Below are 21828 nucleotides of genomic sequence, written 5' to 3'. Positions count from 1 at the left end.
AAAGTATTTGCATTACATGGAAAGAAAGTATTTTGAAAAATTACATTTAACACAAATATGTTTTCCAGGATCGACTGAAACATTACTTTTATTGTATGCATCATAAGATCTTGAACAGAGATACTGAGTGAAGATTTGAATGTTCAATTTTATGACTAAAATACCAGTAGATGTTTGACAAAATGGTATAGATTTCCACAACTGCAATAAAGCAATATGCCTGTGTTGCACGCAATACAGTAATCCATGCCACTGCAACCACTGAATTCTACTTTTAAAGGAAGAATTTGTATTTCGAACAGCCTTGATCAAATTTTGTTCTTCATTTCCTAAGCTACTGTGCATTGTTGCTAAACTGCTGCTTCTCTAGTAATGTTTTAGTTGCTGCTGAAGTGATACACACACACACTTACACGTTCTTTTAGTTTTACAGGAAATCCAATTGCTAATGTCAGCATCCTGAAATATTGAAATAGAAGCTGCTGCAGAAGTTAATAGGACTTAATAGAACTAGCACTTACAAAAAGTTGCACTTCCAAAAAAAACAGAGTCTAAAACTGTGTATCTTAATGCAGTACCGGTTACTGAATCAAGACCATGCTATGCTGAGTGAATCGTGATTGTTTTAATGATTTGGGTATTTTTCAGTGTTTTCATTTTCCCTACTCGCAGCACTATTCTGTCATAGTCACTGAGAAAAATTAAAAAGTCCTCTACATTCAGTTCTTTCATCTCAATAAACCTATTTCCTTGAGCACAGCCTCTGCCAACTATAAAAAAAGAGTCAGCACTTCTTAAGCCATCTCAGGTATCCTTCAGCCTCAGTCCAAGAGCAACAGAGAGCCCTACATGACACAAGCACATAACAGAGATTAATACTTAGAAACACCACCTTAGAAGCTGCTGGTGCAACAAAAAGTTGTGTTGTACCCAGAGAAATATTACTTATGGAATAGTCATATTCATAGTCAGAGATTCAGAGTTTTGTATATACCAAATCTTGCAGGAAACCTGTGTGCATTTTCTCATGCTAATTCTTCAAGCTAAGCAATGGTTCAAGCTCACTGTAAAAATTTAGGACAATAGAAATGAAATGCATTATCTCCACATTTGTACTGAGTGAGAGAAAAAAAGATAAGAAAAAATGAAAAAGCAGACAAGTGATGCACTTTGCTAGTAGCATACAGGTTGTTTCCCAGCCAGAACAAAGAGGTATCATCGGGGACCTCTTTTCAGCCCATGGCTTCAATTGAGTGAAGCACCAGGAGAAAAAGGGGGAATGTGAGGCAACTACAAGGGTCTTGTGGAAAACAAACAACCCACACAATCTCTCTCTGATTTCCACTGCCGCAAAAGCCCACCACAGATTTATTATGCTCAGGTATCAAATGCTTATTCCTTGCTTGGTTTTGCTGTGTATCTTTCACAATAACTTAGCTGCTTACTTATCAGCAGATTCTCAAGATCTGACAGGGGATATTACACAAATGAAAGCATCTTTGTGGAAGGTAGTAAGATGTTGGTGAAAGGAGGAGAAAAAGTTGTTGAAAGTTAAGAAATAGTGACAATAATCAAGGGAGAACTATGATCAATGCTTAAGGGTTCATTTTCAAATATCTGTATGATTCTTAGACATGCAGAAATATCTTCACAAATCTTTACTGAATTTAATACAGAATGGAATTAATTAATACACTTCTAATAAATAAAATTCTTAATTTTTGTTAAAAATGTTGGTTTGTGACTCAATTATTACTGTTTGGATGGGTAGTACTAAAAACAATAAATGATGCAGACTGCAAAAGAAAAAGAATCACTTACTAACATGGACATACTTTTTTTCCTTCAGGAAAAAAGTATTGTTGCTCCTTCTGTTTCCACTCCTGGGAAATTCTTTGAAAAGTTCCTCTGGCTATAAATATGTATACAACCAGTGAAGATCTTTTTCTTCTTTTAATTTCTAACAAGTGCTTATTCTGTAGTATGTTTCTTGAGTAACCCCAAAAGCATAATAAGACACAGGAAAAACAATGCAAGCATTGTATGAGAAGACCGATTCACCAATGCCTTTTAAAAATCTTGAGTAGAGGAATACCATCATTTCAAAATATGCTCCACAATTAAAACTGCAATAGCAAACAAATGAGACCTTTGATACAGCCATTCAGTAACATAGACTTCATTCTTAGGCATGGATTCTATTGCTTGCTATTCACAGGTTAGAATTACTGATATAATTCAAAATAACTATTAAAAGCTAAGTGCTTAATATTTATAAAAGCTTATGTGGTTATACTTCTGAAACATTTTATAAACCAAATGAAAGAGTTTTCTTCTTCTTCTGGAAACAGAGGAGAGGAAGAAATGTTTCCAAACCTTAGCTTCTTCTTGTTTTGGACCACCCCTTAAGATAGGTTTGCCTCATATGGTTTGATGAGGCAGTTGGTCCAGAAGACTTCCTGAAGTCATCGTTTATCTTAATTATCATATGATACTATCCTACAATCACATATATTTGTTGACTATCAGTAAATTCTCTGTGCCTCTGTTCATATTTCTCTTACAGTAAGTGCTTATAGAAATAAAAAAAAAGAAAATTTAAAATAATGGCTTTAGTATCTTAAAACTTCATAATAAGGTGGTTGTGCAATAATAAGGTGGTTTTTGTGCAAGTGATTTTTAGCCCGAGGCAAAAGTGTCTGTTCAATTTTTTCTTTTCTTAGCATAAAGATTATTCCTCAGTGATAAAATAAAATAAGTAGTGCTGGCCAGAAATAAAGATTATTCTCTGTAGGTAGCCTTCCTAGCCATAAAATATAATTTCCCTGGGTGTTTGTGTCTCAACTACTACTGTCATTTTAAATGGATGAAAACAGTTATTGCTGTTATGATCTGTGACTACCTCCTCTTAAGATTTAGCAAAGTAAGTAGGTAGGTGGAAAGATACTGGCATTCTTAGTAGAAGCATATGATCTTTTATTTTTATGACTGTTACCCTGCATTAAGCCTACATATTTTGTGTGCTTAACTATACTATATTCAACTACAATAAATTACTCTGTACAGTGCAACAAATAAAATACTTTCTGTTCATTATTTCAGTGGTATGATGGCGCATGCACAAAGATAAATTGTCTTGCCCTTTTACAAAGTCAAATATTACTAATTCTCTGACAGGAAAATTAATTAGATTTTAAAAAATAAATTAAATAAATTAAAATTATATTTTAAAAATCAGAGTATCTCAAGTACTGTATTTTTTTTTTAAATCCACTTTAAGTACTGGTGATACAGTATTATATAATACACACTCCATTTTTAACATTATTATTTAAAGTTTTTGGCCAGCTCTATTACTGCTGTGTTCTGCTGTCAAAAGATTAGGTTGCGTCTTTACTGTAAAGCTAAATATATTCTCTAGAATATTTAACTCACATTGTATCTTTTAAATGTTCTGATACCTAGTTATCCAATACTCTGCCACTCATTCTTAGTCTCACATTGTTGTTCCTTGTTCTTAAAATGAACTTAGATATACTACGCATAATTTACTGCAACTAAAATATACTGGTAAGAAACATCAGATTGTGCTTGTCTGTTGAAATAACTTGTTACAACTTCTTCTCTAGATCATGTATCTACTACTATTTGTGAACAAAACCAGCTTTTAATTTTACATATATTTATTCTGACCATTTATTCCATTCAGACACACAAAAAAAGCCATTTCAGTGCTTTGTTTATTTCAGGTAGGTCCTCTTTCCACCTTCTCTACACCCTGATAACAGGAAATAAAACCAAAATTTGAAACCTTTTAATTTTTCATTTAATATTTTCTTCTAACAAAGACACAGAAGGAAAATCTATCACTCTTACATCAGATTGGTTCTCTGTATAGGCACAAATCTCAATTTTAAACCTATTCCTACTGGGGAAAATATTAAAAATGACTGTATTTAAAATGAATACAGGCCTACAAATACATGTGCATTAAAAAATAGAAATATTAATGTCATTAATGTTGTGCTGTGTACTTCTTTAACAGGGACTTGATATAGAACAGAACAGAACAATAGCATAGCATAGCATAGCATAGAATAGCATAGCATAGAATAGAATAAATAGTTTGGGTTGGAAGAGACCTTTAAAGTTCATCTAGTCCAACTCCCCTGCAAGGAGCAGGGACATCTTCAACTAGATATATTCTCCTCAACTGACATGGTAGAGTAGTTGACTCATCTACTCATGACAAGTACCTAAAACCTCTCTTGTAAAGAGATCCCTCCCACTCATTCCTTTGCCAATCAGTGGGAATGACGCCAATCAACAAGATGAGATCGGTGTTAAATAGTCACCGTAAGAAGAATGAGAACTGGGGACTAGGATCTTTAGTGTAGGACTAAGGGAAATTTTACCTGCTTTTTCTTAGTCACAGCTCTGTTGGGGGAATTTCCAAATCAGATCATGAGGGGAGAAAGAGTGGGGAAGGCCAGCAGGAGAACAGTAAGTTTCCCTATCCACTGCTTCAAACATTTCAATGACTGGTTCATCAAAGTATCCTCAAAGCCTTCACTGCAAACACAGTGGGAAGATATCTCTCAGCCTAAAGACTACATGGCTGAGAAGCAAATCTCCCTAAGATTTTGCAGATCTCCGGGAGCTTTGAGGACTTTAAGGTTTGGTTCTCCAGCTGGGACTGGTCACAGGTCAAGAAAATGAAAATGATGGAGCCACCAACTCCAGAAAATTCAATGACATGTGACTTATGTTAAGACTGTTGCTCAAACACTTCTGTCCCTGAGTCAACCAGACACATATGCTGCAAAGTGGCTTTCTGTTAAAAAACAGATTATGTTTCAATAGAAGCATATAAAAATTAATGTTTCCAAAAACATTTCACTCAGTAAATCAGCAGCTTTTGACAGAACTTGGGTCAGGAAACTTCTAAACATTTCTCTTCTTTATACAATGCACATGGAAAAAAAGAAAGAAAGAAAGAAAAAACCAACCAGCTTGCATGCCATTAAACTAGGCATAGTACTGATTTTTTAAAAGTGTGTCTGCTTCATGAAACTTAGTGGTAACCATCCATTCAAAATCAATATAAATATGATCTACTTTAAATATGTTCTGAAGAAAAATAAAAGTTGCAACTTATTACTGAAATATATTGCATGTCAGTGCAAGCGGTTCCTAAGCATTTGTACATGGTCCCAAAGACCAGCAGCAAATAACAGAAAAAATCAGTTCTGATTACTCCTGGATATAATTCCCTTCCCTAAAACTTAAAATAAACAACATGGACATCTAACGTCTGGAAACAGGTGGCATGATGGTACATGAAGAAACTCCAGAAAAAGTTTATCTGTCATCATGTTTCATAAGGACACAATATTGCAATTCTTGCATGACAGGTTTTGCATGGGCAGGTAGTAAGACTGTTGTGGTATGTCACAGAAATACTGAAACAGTATGCTAAATTAAAAGTTTGCTCGTAAAATACAGAAATATTTTGACATTCGGGGGGGGGGGGCGGGGCAGGGAGGAAAATCTTATTTCTGGAGGAGCCTTCCTAGGAGCTGTATCCCGAGTTCACTATGATACTGCATCTGCAGAGTCCCCAAGGGAAAGTGTTTACACAGGAGGTCTCCTGCTGACTGACAGGTCCTCTCTCAAACACATTTTAGGATATTACTTTGGTTATTAACTTTGAGCATAACTGCTTGTAAGTCTATTCTATTCAAAAAAAAAATGAATACTGATAGGATTCATGAATGTCATGAGACTAAAAGTTCAATTTCTTGACTGGTTGTGGGCCAACTAATGAAGCAGTGAATAACTGAGTATATAGCAAACATCTTCTCCAGAAAGTGCTCCTACTTTTGTCTCCTTCTTTCTCTGCTTCTTACTTATGTTTTCCTGAAATGTCTCTTGATCATTTTTTTTTTCTTATGGCCTAGATTTACCAAGGTTGTCAGAGACCTTCAAATTAAATCTCCCTCTGTCATGCTTCTTATTCCTTTAGAAATTAATTTCTGGGAGTACTGGCTTGAATATCACCCCATTACAGTATTGAGTATGTACAACTGTGGTCTTCTGAAGATATTAAGATTAAAACTTCATGAGCATTACATATCACTTTACAAAAAAGCTCTTCCTCTATTTTAGAGTAATTTCTTTCTCTTTGTAACTATGCTTATCTAAGAGGAAGGACACTCCAGTTTTAAAAGACTTCTTAGAATAATGAAAAATATCTGATTGAACCTTCCCTTTGGAAAAAAACAGAGATAGAGAAATCATGCAGGGAAAAGCATACAAAAATGCTTTGCCAACTAAAAAAAAAAATCACATACAAAAGTTAATGTGTCAATATTTTTCATTATGCACATACACTAAAGCAGTTTATGAAGTAGGATCAGTTGGCAAAAAATCTGCTGAAATCAATAAAGGTATTACTGCACATAAATAACTGACACTATATACTGTGTAAGGTGCACGGTAGAACATCAGTAAATAAAATAATGTACTGTGAGTTGTTTGGGCTTGAAAATAATTTGCAAGTATACACAGTTTTCAAAAGATTCAACAGACAATTACTGACAGATGGTAAGGTATACTTCAAGAAAAATGCTTTTTGCTAATAATGGCACTTAGAATGTGACGAGGCAGGAAGGTGGAGATCAGAATGTACTTTGAGATATTAAGGACAAATTATGTGTCTGGGCAGCAGTGTCCCAAGTCCAACTAGGATTAATATTTCTTATATATATGTAACAAGTGATAGGACAAGACCAAATGGACTCAAGTTGCACCAGCAGAGGTTTAGATTGGATATTAGGAAAAATTGCTTCATCAAAAGGTTGCCAAGCATCGGAACAGGCCGCCCAGGGAAGTGTTTGAGTGACCGTCCCTGGAGGTATTTAAAAGGCGTGTAGATGTGGCGCTTAGGGACATGGTTTAGTGGTGGACTTGGCAGTGTCAGGTTTACGGTTGGACTTGATGATCCTAAACATCTTTTCCAACTTAAACGATTCTATGATTGTATGATTCTGTATCACAGAGCAGCTTTGTGTTTGGATAGCATCTCTAGTATAAAATGCTCTTTGCTAACAAGAAGGTATTATGGTTCAGGGATTATTACCTTTCTAAAGAACTACATTGCCTACTTATTATAGTTAGATGCACATTTTTTCAGAACCAATGTTCCAAGAAAAATGTTCAAATGTTAGTTGTAGAGACAATGAGTACACACATTACCTAAAAAAAAATAGTGCTGACAAAACATAGAAAATTCTCCATCTTCCCAATTTACTTCAATAATTTTTCATGGAAAAATGTGAAGAAATGTCTTCTTTGAGCATACAGTATTGTGACACTGCAGGGCAGCATTCTCTCTTTGTAAGAGTAAATTCAAAGGAAAGCGAAGGTCTTTTCTGACAAGTTTAGATGCTTAAATTGTAATTGATTTTTTTTTCTTAATCTTTAGCATAACATCAAAGCATTTGTCTGCATAGATCTTGAAATATCATCTGACAAAGAGAAAAGCAAATTAGTTCACCAGATTTAAAAGCAAGCTAGGTGCATGAACGGTGGCATGCAACATTTAAATGCCTAATACCATTAGACCAATGCGCTTCGTAGTCATTCTAGTCACAAATGTACACAGCTTCACATGCAAACTTCTGCCAACTTCTGAAACTTATATCCCTTCCTAAAGCTTGTATTTATTGTAGAATTACCAAGAATTTAAAAAAATTTAAATTACATTACTTCATTTTCAAAGCTGTGTTCCTTTAAGCAACACCTGCAACATTTTGAAAGCATTATGCTGGAGAAAGCACAAAAGATTTTTAAAAAAAAAAGAAAGAAAGAAGAAAAAAGATGAAGAAAAACCAGGAAAATATTTTCATCTCTTTTTTTTTTGTAAAATGTTTTTTATTTACCCCTATATAATGACAATTACTGAAACAAGTTCTGCAAATGTCATCTAAGAAGAAAGTGAAAAATTCTTCAGTGACCATTTCATGCTTTGGAGTTTTTTTACTTGAAGACAAATGGTAAAGTTTCATCAAATAACATCACTACCCTCTGCACAGCTCTAGTTTATTGTCAAATGAGAAGTGATCTGATAGTAAGGAAAATTTCCATATGTCTTACACTTCTGGTTTACAAACAGCTTAGAAGTAAAATCAGACAATTTACCAAAGCTTCAGCAAAAGAAGAAAGACAGATATACTTAGCAACTGGCTTTTTGCCTGGTCTGTATTTGAACTGTTGTCCAGGTATTCTTTTTTTTGGGAGCATACAGCTTTGACATTACAACTACTCTCTTTGCTCCCATTTGCTAAATACTTGTCTCTGGTTTCGTAGTCATTCACCACCTATTCCTTCACTACTGTGTCCTTTATACTATCTATTGTCTCCCATGATTTCCATCAATACTTTATCTTAAAGTGCCAAAGGAGCACCCTTGTACTCATCACCTAGTGATGCTCTCGCAGGATCCTGAAGCCTTCAGTACTGACTTTTTTCCCTACACTTACTTTTTGGGTTTGTTCTACACATAGAGAGCAAATTCTGGAGGCAAGAGTCATGTTCTTGCTATAAAAATCACTAATGAAATAACAAAAAAAAAGAAAATAGTTTAGCAAAAAAAAGAGTTAGTCCTGAACTTAAAAGAATTTACAAGTGCAGACACTTAGCTTTAAAGGTGTAAGTAATCTTCAAGTTCAGCGGCATCACCTGTGTTTAGGTGGTGCACAACTCATGCACAATCATTTTTTGAGAATGCAGGCCTGGAAAAAAAGATGAACAATTGTGACTTCAACTAAAAAAAAAGTATTTTAAAAGTGAAAGTATTGGTGTATATGTTTTGGGGGTATGCTATCCCCCTGGCTGAGGTCGCACAGGGCTGACAGAGCTAGGGTACAGACAGCAGATGGATCTTGACTGGGCTGCTGATGGATGCCCACCTCCTCCAGCACAAAGGACACACGTGGGAAGTCCCACCTGCCAACATAGGTACTGTAACACCTACAGGGAACCATCCTGATTTACTAAATAAGTTTTATCCAACCTACAGGATGTGCAAAATTGAACTAAATTTACCAGAACTAGTCATTTATGAAAATGAACAAATTGAAATATATTTGGAATTTGGAGATCCAGACTGAGCAGTATCACCACATCAGATGGCAAAAATCACATCATGGGGAACCTGTTCAGTGAATGGAAAACAGTCTGTTTTTTCAGTTTCTGAAGAAAGCTTTGACAGACTGGTTTTAAAATGTTCCTGGAATATTTTGCCATGGCATTCAACCTTCCGGTGATGTTTCAGCAAAGCTGACTCTATTTCTGGTATATTAATCAGTGAGATGTAAAGTAGCAGCAAAAATAATTTATAAACATAAAGTAGCTTTCACCTTTCCTGTATAGATCAGTGTCTTTCCCTAACTCAAGGTGTGCCAAAAAATTACAAAGCTCTTTGCATATTTATCTACATATGGAGAAAACTTCAAAGCAGAATTACAAGTTTAGAAATTATTGGCAGGGCACATCTGTTGCACCATCTGCACAAAAATTGAAGAAATAAACCCACCCTGCTGGAGCAGAGCATTTTTTTGTTTTAAGCCTTGTAAATCACTTAAATCTTAGTCAGTGGTGATTATAGCTCACCATAGAAGAATGTAATTTAATCTCAATTGTTAAAATCGTATTTTAATGAAACAGTGAAAAGGCAGTTGGATCAGACTATAGTAGTATTGATGAGAGGACATTTTCTGACAATAGATTCTATCAAAGATAAATCACAATGTAATAGTTAGAAGCAGAAATTAAACAAGGAATAAAGAAGTATATTACAGCAGTATCCCTATGGTCTGGATCTTCTTTCTGGATTTTCATCTGTAGCCTCCCTGTAGAAATTTTTAAAGTATCAGGAAAAAACCGAAAGTCCTCAAACTCAGTAAACAGGCAATATTGCTAAACTGATAATTAAAAACTAGCAAACATCTCTGAGTTTGTATGGTATTTCTGCAGTTGATGATAGATGTGAAAGAAAATAGATAAAGTTTTGGTTATCAAATTGAATGTCAAAAGAACTCCTGGTCGTAAGTGCCTGGCAGCTCTCACGTCCAGTTTATAACTGGATTAGTATTAAACTGTTCAGCTAGGAAATACAGCAGACAGCAACAAATCACTCAAAATGTGCAGACCACTGTGTTGCCATAGCCACCATCGAGTTTCAGATAAACCTGTATCTTTCTTTGATTTTTTTTTTCCCAAAAAAAAAGCCCTCCAAGTTTTAGGCATTGCTGCCCATCTACTGAAGCAGACATACTAAATCACATAAAGAAATTGCCTCCTGAGGAAGAGCCACTAAACAGTATTTTTCATTCTTGGTGGCTTCTCTGTCTGTTTATAAAAGCAAATGTATTACTAGATCCAGCTTCAGCATCTGATCTTGTCAGTAGTCTTTACATCAGACCTGCTTTTGAGCTAGAAGCCATAAACTAGCAGCCACCAGTTCCTAAAAAAATGGCAAAACACTGTTGACAGTGATGAAGTCACAAGAATCTTCAGCAATACAGTAAGATTATTAATGAAGGACTGATGCTGAATAAAGCTGGTTAACATTATGATTAAAAGATTAATGTAAGCAGCAGGAAAACTAATATTTCTCTCTAGAATATTGCCTGTTCGTGGAAAGAAATCTCACAGTGGAAAGTTGTGAGGTAATGAACATTTGAATTGCAAAAGAGAAATTGTATGTCTTACATTTTGTTTAGCATGTCCAAGTAATAGATACAATAAAATGAGCTGATAATACTTCTAAATTCACAAAAGGAGCCTTAATTTTGATGTTGTGTTGCTTTTTTTTTTTTCCCAATAATGATGGCATGCTAAGGAGTTAAAGGGCAAGTAGTATGATCTTGGACTAAAAAATTAGGAAAAGGACAATAAGCAGAGCAGGATTTAATTGATCAGTTTTCATCCTAGCAAAACAAATACTCTTTCCTTCCCTTCATGAACAGGGAGAAGTATCTCAGTACTCCACAGGAAGCCCAGTGTTCTTTTATACTTTTTTATACTTATACTTTTTTTTATACTGGTATACAACAGAGACAATTTCTGGATGACAGTTAAGATTAAACAGAATCACAGAATTACAAGCCAGAAGCTGAAGACTGTGATTCAAATATTTCCTTGTTTGAAAAACTTGGATAAAGACCTATCATTAATCTCACAAAGCAGCTCTTTATGTGCTAAGATACGTCAGAAATGAAGCAGTACTGCCAACAGGTACACAAAAAGGAAGGACTTATCTGAGCATTTTTAATAGTTGGAACTGCCCTGCAAATAAAGAATGGATTCCATTGCCTCCCCGTCATGTAGAGAGTTGTCTGAGGTGACAGCAACATATTCCAGTGTTTAATTGTTTTCATGCCAAGGATCTTTTACTAATACCCAAACAGAACTTCCCCTTAAAAAAAATTTGTGCTTGTTGCCTCCTGTCCAGCCACTGTTCAGATGAAGATAGTATATGCGTCTTGTCTGCAACTGTCTTACATGCACAAAGGCTTTGAAGGCACAGAAAACTACATTTTTTGGCTAGTCAAACACTGAAATAATTTTTGAGTACTTAGGATGCACAGTTTATATATACTACATATTATATATACTGCAGGAATCATATTATTTATTACTTTTAAGTGTTGATATATATGGTAAAGTCTATTTATTGCTCTTAAGAGCTGACATACACGGTAAAGCCAAAGATGAGCCGATCACTTTGCAGATTGACGGGGAGTAGCAGTCATAATACTTGCAGCATTATGACTGTTAATGACTGGATAAAACAGAAGTTCCAAGCATTTCAGGAAATAAATGGCTTTATTCTTGCAGATAGATTACAAAACCTGTCTTTACAGACAGGAGAAAACAAAGATGTGTGCAGTGGGACCCTTATCATAGAGTCTGTCCAGAAGTGGCCATGCGAGGACCATGAACATGAGCACTGCTAAGGCAAAAGCAGGTTACCTTGACTTGCAACATGAATGCATGTGCTGCTGACACATTTTGGTAAGTTACTAATGTATGATTTTTTTCTTCTGTGATGTGATTTCTGTTGTATCGCTAGAAACAAAAACAAAGTAATTAACATGTGTACTGTTTGAGACTTGAGGTAATGTCTGTTTGCACTTCCAGTTGTTTTGCAGGGTAAGTAAAAAAAATCTGCAACTTTTTGTTATTCTGAAAATAAATAAGTGAATGGACTAAATCCAATCATTCACAACAAAAGTGAAAATTATAGTTATTTTATCAATGCTTATTTTGAGATTATGATATTTTGCATATGCTATTTGCAGTGCTGTTTTGAGTAACTGCTAAATGCAAGTTTCAGCTCTGTAGAATTACACGTATTTTTTTCATTTAAACCACTAGATGTCTCTAGCTCCATTCATGATAAAAGCAAATGAAGAGCATACAAAATTCACTACATTCACATTTGAAAATCTGCTTGGAAACACTCAAGCTGTAAAAGCAGAATCCCACAAGTTTCTTGATATGACTCCAACAGAAAGTTAATGTTCCATAGGAAAGATGCAACCCTGGTGTTTTAAAACAGAAAAGGAAATTTAAAATATTCTGGCTGAAGTATAATTCTTAGTTGTCAGTAAGAGAGTTAGAACAAGTATGTGCTGCGTGTCTTAAAATTTTAAAGAAATAACATTTTTCTTAGATGGACAACTTATTGAGGAAGTGAGTCAAACACAAAAGAAACTCACAAAACTCTGTAGCTCTTTTTCATAAGAAAGATGAAGAAACGGATTCCTCAATACATTTTATAGAGCCTTTAAAAGCAATTTTTACATTTTTTAAAAATCAACCTTTTTTTTAATGAACTGTTGCTTTCCACGTTTTCACATTAATAATAAAAAGCAGTTGGTATAGTTACATAAGATGACGGGTGCAGAAATATCACTGGAAAAGTCTAAATCATCATATAAATAGAAAAAGAATGAGATTGCAGAGTGCTAGTACCAGTGTTTCGATACCGCATCCTAAAAACAACATCATGCCATGAAAAAGATACAACTGCACTGCATCTGGGATTACTGGATCATAATCTAGAGGCTGAATGATGTGAGTTTCATGGTAGGCAGAGGAAGGAAGATCTCTTGAATTATGAAATAAATTTTGAAAAGGACAGCTGAATATCACAGAAATAAGTCTTGCCTACTGTGAAGTGAAGGACAAAGCAAACGGTGAACTATAGGGCTGTTTTTAAGAAAACACTTCTGTATCTTTGTGCTAGTGATCAAAGTTTTAAGCTCTGCAGAGAGAGTTACTAAAATGCAGGCATGGAAAGGAACTGACTTTGTATTTTCAAATACGATTTCTAAGAGAGGCACCAGAGGTGGGGACCCATGGAAGTTATCTGGGGAGAAAAAGGTCATATAGACAAAATGTTCTGAGAGTCATTAGGTGAACAAGGATGGGTCAGAGCTCTGGAAACTAATCCAGGAAAGACTCTTCAGAGAAGGCACAAGGCCTACTGGGCTGAAGGTGACTGACTGCCCAAGCAGAGAAATTGCACTGATTTGGAAGTTTGGTGATGAACATACCAATGGAGTTGGGATAGACATTAAGTACCGGAGTAGAAAGGGGAGTTCAGTGTGGAGTCAGAGAAGAGAAACTCCAAGCAAGCTGTTACTAAAACACAGAGGGCACAGAAATGGCTGGAAAGGGAAAAGCAGCAAGAACAATGTTGAAGGCAGATACAGTGAAAGCAGTATCATGGAAGCCTTCAGCAAATGCAGTTTGTCCTGTCGCCCTGCCCTGTATTCATCCCAAACCTTACTACAAGAATTGTTTTGCTAGCACATGTGATGGAAATGTGAATCTAATCCCCAAATTTAGAAAGGAAATATCATGCAGTATCCAGTTATGCTAAAGCATAACATAATGAAAACAAAAAAGAGAGCAACTGTCAATCAAATGAAAATGACAGAATCACATCTCAAACTTTGCTCATCCTCGTGGGCACTTTCCAAACATTATAAGGATATCAAAATACTGAATGTGAATGTCTGGGCTTGCTGGAAACTCATTGCTCTCTGAAGCCCCCCATTTGTTATCAAAATTCTCTGAAGCATCTTGGTTTAAGGATTTAATTTCTTCAGGGTATATGAGTGTTCCACATAACACATGTAAATTTATTCAAGAACGCCACCACTTCAAACATAAAAATGAAAACAAGAGCCCAGAACACGCAACAGCTTTCAAGTTAATTTATCACTATTTTGGGGTACCGGCAGCCAGTCTACATGCAAAGAGGCAGATCTTGCCTCACACACAGAGGCCAGTTCCTTGCAGCTTAAGATAATAAAGACAGTTTCATGAATGGAGCAGCTCCTGGCATTTACTCCTTTCCCTTTCTGTCAAGAGAGGTTTTGAACATCTCACCAAAGTAATAATGGACACGTCTACCAAAACTCAAAACTTACGAGAAGTGAGTCTTAAAAAAAAAGACAAAAGAAAAAAACAATATTCTGGCAGTAAACTGCCATATTGAAAAGAGCCTTTTTTTAAAAAAAAAAAAAAAAGAAAAGAAAGAAAAAAAAAGAAAAAAAAGATAATACAGATTTAAACATCTACACTAAAACACTCCATTAAAAATTGAAGGATTTTATTGCCATTATGAAGTACAAGAATAACACAAAGGCAAAAAAATTGCACATACAAATGGAACTTTAAATCTAGTAGAGAAGCATACAGAACCTTCATATTTAACACTAAAATTCAAAAATATTCCATACAAATTCCTTAAATTATTAAATATACAAAGAAATTCAACAACTGGAGTTTAGAGAGCACAGTGAGAAACTGTAATCATAGGCAAAATTTGTCCTCATGTTCTCTCAAAAAATTCTCCAGGCTAATCAGTTTCTAATCTTACCTGATAAAATTGGTCTATAATAAAATAAAAATCTGATAGTTTGTAATAATAAAACATATAATTGCAGGTTTTCTCTCCAGGCTGTAACACTGAAACAGACAAAGTTACAGAACTTCAAAAAGGAACTGCACACAAGCAGCAACTTTCACAGCTTATAGATTTCCCTCATCCAACATACCTATCAGTAATCCTCATGGAAATCTCAAAAAGGAGGCCTACAGAGGGTGGAAGCAAGGACAGGTAGCCTGGGAGGAATACAGAGACATTGTCCAAGCAGCCAGGGATTGGGTAAGGAAGGCTAAAGCCCTGACAGAATTAAATCTGTCCAGGGATGTCAAAGGCAACAAGAAAAGCTCCTTTAGGTATGTCAGGGATAGAAGGAAAAACAGGGAAAATGTAGGCCCTCTCCAGAAGGAAATGGGAGACCTGATTACCTGGGACACGGGGAACACTGAGGTACTCAAATTTTTTTGCCTCAGTCTTCACTAGCAAGTGATCTAGTCACATCACCCAAGTAGCAGAAGGCAAACGCAGGGACTGGGAGAATGAAGAATCACCCGCTGTAGGAGAGACCATCTAAAGGACCTGCAGGCGCACAAGTCCATGGAAACCAATGAGATGCATCCGCAAGTCCTGAAGGAACTGGGGGATGAAGTTCCCATGCCACTATCCCTCATATTTAAGAAGTCATGGCAGTCTGGTGAGGTTCCCACTGACTGGAAAAGGGGAAACATAACACCCATTTTTAAAAAGGGAAACAAGGAAGATCTGGGGAACTACAGGCTGGTCAGTCTCACCTCTACGCTGGCAAGATCATGGAGGAGATCCTCCTGGAAACTATGCTAAGGCACATGGAAAATAAGGAGGTGATTGGTGACAGCCAACATGGCTTCACTAAGGGCAAATCACGCCTAGCAGATTTCATGGCCTTCCACGATGGAGTTGCAGCATTGATGGACAAGGGATGAACAACTGACATCTTCTACCTGGTCTTGTGCAAAGCATTTGACACTGTCTCACATGACGTACTTCTCTCTGAACTAGAGAGACATGGATTTGACAGACGGACCACTCAGCGGATAAGGAATTGGCTGGATGGATGCACTCAGAGAGTTGCAGGCAATGGCTCAATGCCCAAGTGGAGACCAGTGATTAGTGGCATTGCTCAAGGGCTGGTATTGGGACTGGCCCTGTTTAATATCTTTGTCAGCGACATGGACAGTGGGATAGAGTGCACCCTCAGCAAGTTCGTAGACAGCACCAAGCTGTGTGGTGTGGTCAACATGCTGGAGGGGAGGGATGCCATCCAGAGGGACCTTGACAGGCTGGAGAGGTGGGCCTATGCAAACTTCATGGAGTTCAACCAGGCCAAGTGCAAGGTCCTGCACATGGATTGGGGCAATCCCAAGCACAAATACAGGCTGGGTGGAGATAGATTGCAAGCAGCCCTGAGGAGAAGGGCCTAAGGATACTGGTGGATAAGAAGCTCCACATGAGCCAGCAATGGGTGCTTGCAGCCCAGAAAGCCTATCACATTCTGGGCTGCATCAAAAGAAGCGTGGCCAGCAGGACAAAGGAGGTGATTCTCCCCTTCTGCTCTGCTCTTGTGCGACCTTGCCTGGAGTACTCCATCCAGCTCTGGAGCCCCCAACATAAGAAGGACATGGACCTGTTGGAGTGAACTCAAAGGAGAGCCGTGAAGATGATCAGAGGCCTGGAGAACCTCTCCTATGAAGACAGGCTGAGACAGCTGGAGCTGTTCAGCCTGGAGAAGACAAGACTCTGGGAAGACCTTATTGTAGCGTTTCAAAACTTAAAGGGGGCTTATAAAAACGATGGGGAGAAACCCTTCAGCCTGTTGTGACAGGACAAGGGGTAATGCATTTAAAATAGAAGGAGATAGATTTAAAATAAATACAAGGAAAACATTTTTTACAATGAGGGCAGTGAAACTCTGGAACATGTTGCCCAGAAAATCTGTAGATGCTCCATCCCTGGAAACATTCAAGGTCAGGTTGAGGCTCTGAGCAACCTGATCTAGTTGGAGATGCCCCTGCTCCTTGCAGGGGGGTTGGACTAGATAACCTTTAAAGGTCCCTTCCAATCCAAACTATTTTATGATTCTATGAGACCCCCATATGGAATACTGCATCCAACTCTGGGGTGTCTAGTGCAAGAAAGACATGGACTTGTTAGCGCAGGTCTGTTTTGTGGAGGGCCACAAAAATGATCAGAGGGCTGAAACACTGCTCCCATGAAGAAAGGCTGAGAGAGTTGGTGTTGTTCAGTCTGGAGAAGAGAGAGCTCTGGGGAGACCTTACTGTGGCCTTTCAGTATATTAAGGGGGCTTAAAGCAAAGAAGAGGAAGACATTTAGAAAGGCCTGTGGTGCCAGGACAAGGGGCAACAGCTTTACACTGAAAGGTTTGGGTTGGACATAAGGAAGATGAATGAAGGTGGTTAGACACTGGAACAGGTTGCACAGAGAAGTTGTGGATGTCCCATGCCTGCAAGCATTTGAGGCCAGGTTGGATGGGGCTTTGATCAACCTGACCTAGTGAAAGATGTCCCTGCCCATGGTAGGGAGGTTGGACTAGATGATCTTTAAAGGTCCCTTCCAACTCAAACCATTATATAATTCTATGATTCTAGTTACCCCAGAGTGCTCCTGCAAATCAGCAACACTTCACTGCCACACTTAGGAGAAAAAAAAAGCAGCTAGATGTCAGCAATTATGCAATATTCTAACATCCTTCTAGAAAATGCTATTACCTTTAGATTTATAATAGAAAAAACTGAAAACTCTTCTAACCCTACCCTAATAAAAAGTTGTTCTATTTAAGTAGAAACACCTTTTACAGTGAAGTGAGATTTGTTGATAGATATCTAATGCCTGGAAACACATATTCTGTTGAGAAAATCATGCTACATTTCCACTCTTAAAATGCAAATAAACACAAAGAGCTTGATTAAGGTCAAGCACTCCATGCTATTTTCCTCCTGATATTGTAAATGTTCAGATCACTAGGTTGACTAGGTTTCATCTGAAATTTTAATAAGATGTATTTAAGATGTCTTCTGCCATTATTTCCTGAAAATAATTAATTAAAAATGCTGAAATACTAACTACTTTATCATTTGTCATGCTTTTCTTATACTGTAGATATTTGCTGCATAACACATAATTATGTTCTCATGAGAAAGGAAATAGATGCACAGCAAGTGCCTGCAACAATATCCAAGGAAATAAAAACAGAACTGTAATAATATATCATTTAAATTCAATTGATAATGAAAATATTTACTAACGAGCAACAAGCTTCTAGTTAATAAGCACTTCTTACACATCGTAGTACAAATCGCACAGCACATTAATAACCTGTTATGTTAAAAACAAAATTCCTTATTTGATGGTTGTAGATTAAATAAGTTTTGCACTATATGTATGCTCTAATCTAAAGATTTAAGTAAAATTCTTCTTTATTTCAGCTAATGCTTTAACTGAGGTTAGGTGTCATCCTCTAGCTTTGACTGCAAACTAATTTACTTCAGCAACCAAAAGAACAGAGTTCTTTGATACTAATGGTATTGCTATGGTCTGCAAATGGAACTAACAAGTGACAAGTGAGGCAGAAAAAGGGCCAAAAACAATATCGCAAAGTTTCAATTTAAAAAATCCACTGAGATTAAACAGGAAGGGGCAACAGGGTTTCACTCTGTGGTGAAATAATTGATTCCTTGGATTTGAAGTCCAGCCAACTGTTTCTGTTTATCTTACAATATATTCAGGAAAGAATTTTTCCTAATTTCCATTACAATGAGTTTTCAAAGAATGGGTGAAGATAAATTCTTTGCACTGAAATCTGTGATTAAATTCCAAGTCTTACTTTTCTGTGCTGTAAACACTGACTAAGCTACTCAGACAAAACTTAAAGTCAATCATGTTGTACTGCTTATCTGCTCTAACATACCAAAACCTACAGACCTTGGATATTTGAAAACTGCTGTCTTAGAGTGTACTTCCAACAGGATTGCTTATGGATAAGAATATAGGGTAAGGCTAAGTCTGGACATACTCATAATGCTTCGGATATCCCTTACTACAGTTACAAGAGTTTTAGGGGAGGGATGCATCATAAAGCAACTGGTTGCTGTTCTCCCTTTTCCTCCTCGCAGTACACATCAGTGCCTGAAGTGTCTTCACTTTACTTCTGCTTTTTAGAGGAATGCACTTGGACAAGTGGAAATCAAGTGAAAAAGTGTCACTGTTGTTATACTAAGCTGTTCTCTGAAATGCATGAAGAAGTATGCTGAAAAAAGTAGGGAAATAAATGTTGTCTTTCAGTCATGGTGACAGTACTTACTTACATAAGTAATAAACAGAAAATTGTCAAAGGGAAATGCATCCATGTGCCTTCAGGCAGCTGGCTAAGAAGTCCATACATTAGATTGTATGTCTTCTCCCTCACTAGATTGTAATATACATCATCACCATTTTTCACACTTAGAGGACACAATCCCATAGAAAATGATACTACTTCAGTCTGAGATTGTAATATACATCATTTTGTAGATTGTAATATACATCATCACCATTTTTCACACTTAGAGGACACAATCCCATAGAAAATGATACTACTTCAGTCTGAGACTTTCCCAGACAATTAACATTATCATTTATGACAAAATCAGTACATCTACAGCATTATGAATTTAATTTTGCCAAAGCATGCATGCCTAAAGCATATCACAAAAAAAATCCAGATTTTTCAGTCTTTAATATCTGAAGATGTAGAAAACTGAGACTCATGGGTTAACAAATTTCCAAATCCAGGCAACAAGACCAATGGTCAACATCCCTAATACCAACAGGAAGAATAATGTTTAAGTCAATCACTGAGCCACCTGATACCTGTGTGACCCACACCGCTATGAGAGTACAGTGCTGACTTGCCCCACTTTTTCATTACATTTGCCTGTAAAAAGCAGCAGAGCCACAAGTCTGTGGACCAGAGACACTTGCTGAGACAAACAAAGGATACTCACATCCCATCAATTTTTGGGGCCCTAAATTACACACCAAGGCTCCTTATGCCTGAATATGAAATGGAAAAGGTTTTGCAATTTATTTTGTAGACCTTCATGGACCACTGTGCCAAACAACTCTTCTTAGCTTTTAAAATGGGCTGATGATAACAAGATATTCCAGTAATTAAGCTAGTTTCAGTGCAAGTGAGATGTTCTTTTGCTTTTTCCTACTAGTGCAGTTACTAAAGGGCTGTAGAACCTATTAGGATTTAAGGAAAAGCAGCATCTGTCAGAAGTCAGTTGTTACATCAGTTGTGCACCTAAATAAAGCTGTAAGATGTCACTAAATGTGACTTGTGATAACATGTATTTTGGATCCAATTTGCAACACATACTTCTTGTTGAGATAAAATTCAGTTTAAAAATGCCAGTTTATCCAGATATTCTAAGCTGAGGGTTTCCAGTCTGTGAGCAAGAGTCCAACAATACATTCACAGAATTGTAGAATGGTTTGGGTTGGAATGGACCACAAAGATCATCTAGTTCCAAACACCCTGCCATAGGCTGGGACACCTTCCACTAGAGCCGGTCCCTCAAAGCCCCATCCAACCTGGCCTTGAATACTTCCAGGGATGGGGCAGTTACAACTTCTCTTGGCAACCTGTTCCAATGCCTCACCATCCTCAGAGTAAAGAATTTTTCCTTGTATCTATCTAAATCTACCTTCTTTCAGTTTAAAGCCACTACCCCTTGTCCTGTCCCTACATGGTCTTGTCAAAAGTCCTCTCCAGCTTTCCTGTAGGCCCCCTTTAGGTACTGGAAGGCTGCTATAAGGTCTGCTCAGATCCTTCTCTTCTCCAGGTGGAACAGCCCCAACTCTCTCAGCCTGTCCTCATAGGAGAGGTGCTCCAGACCCCTGATCATCTTCATGGCCCTCCTCCTGACCCGCTCCAATGGGTCCTTGTCCTTGTATCTTGATAATTTAATTTCTCGAACTCTAATCTATTCCCAGCCCTAAGCATTGCATCAAATGCAGTAAGGGTCCCCTTCTTTCCAGTTGTAAGATGGAGCACACAGTGTGTCATGGCACCGTGGCCAAGGAGCACTTAACTCACTTTACCAATCTTGCAGAATACAGCACTATAGTGGGATCTGCCACAAAGTTAACTTTAAATTCCACTAGAAAGAGCATTAACAGCATTATTGGCATACTCATCACAAAATAAAAATTTTCTCAAGTTTGTAAGACTGTAATCATACTGGCATTTGTTTACCAGACAACAAATGCACCATCTGTAGTACAATACCAAGCATTCATATATGAGCTTAAAAAGGTGATTTTCCAGCTGCTTTAAACTTGCACATATTTGCATATAAAATCTACATTCTACATGGATGATGAAGAAATTAGGTTTCTCAAGAAAGACCAATTTGCTTGTTTACAAAGACTGGAGACTCAAATTGTAGCAAATGATAACCCTGGAGTTAATCTTCCTCCATGATTGTTTATGTTCTGTAATTCAGTATTAATTACCATCAGGAAGTGTTTTGTTTGAACGTTATGCAGGTATACAAGACTTTACATGAAGTTCACATTTTAAATAAACTTAGAGACCTCAGTGGCTCTAGGGTGGGAAAACGCAATCTGATGTGCTTCCAATGAAGTTAACAACTAATTTTATTGAAATAGTTTTCAGGGTCCTTGATTTGGTTATCATATCTAGACATTATCTCTACAGGAGCCACAGGCTGTGAACACTACAAATTCACTGTAAATACAGCCTAACTCAAACAGTTAATTAGGTCTTTTCGGTTTTTGTTTTAATTGAATACTAGGGG

General features: G+C 37.0%; 1 protein-coding gene across 1 annotated transcript in view; it reads right to left on the bottom strand.

The window, feature by feature from the left end:
• Positions 1–21828, bottom strand: part of TRPM3 (transient receptor potential cation channel subfamily M member 3) — a 437387-nt gene that overhangs the window by 372018 nt on the left and 43541 nt on the right. The gene's annotated exons all lie outside the window — the stretch shown is intronic.

This window comes from Chlamydotis macqueenii, chromosome Z, assembly GCF_036417535.1.
Source record: "Chlamydotis macqueenii isolate bChlMac1 chromosome Z, bChlMac1.mat, whole genome shotgun sequence".
Classification (NCBI taxonomy): Eukaryota; Metazoa; Chordata; class Aves; order Otidiformes; family Otididae; genus Chlamydotis; species Chlamydotis macqueenii.
This window is presented reverse-complemented; position numbering and strand designations above follow the sequence as displayed.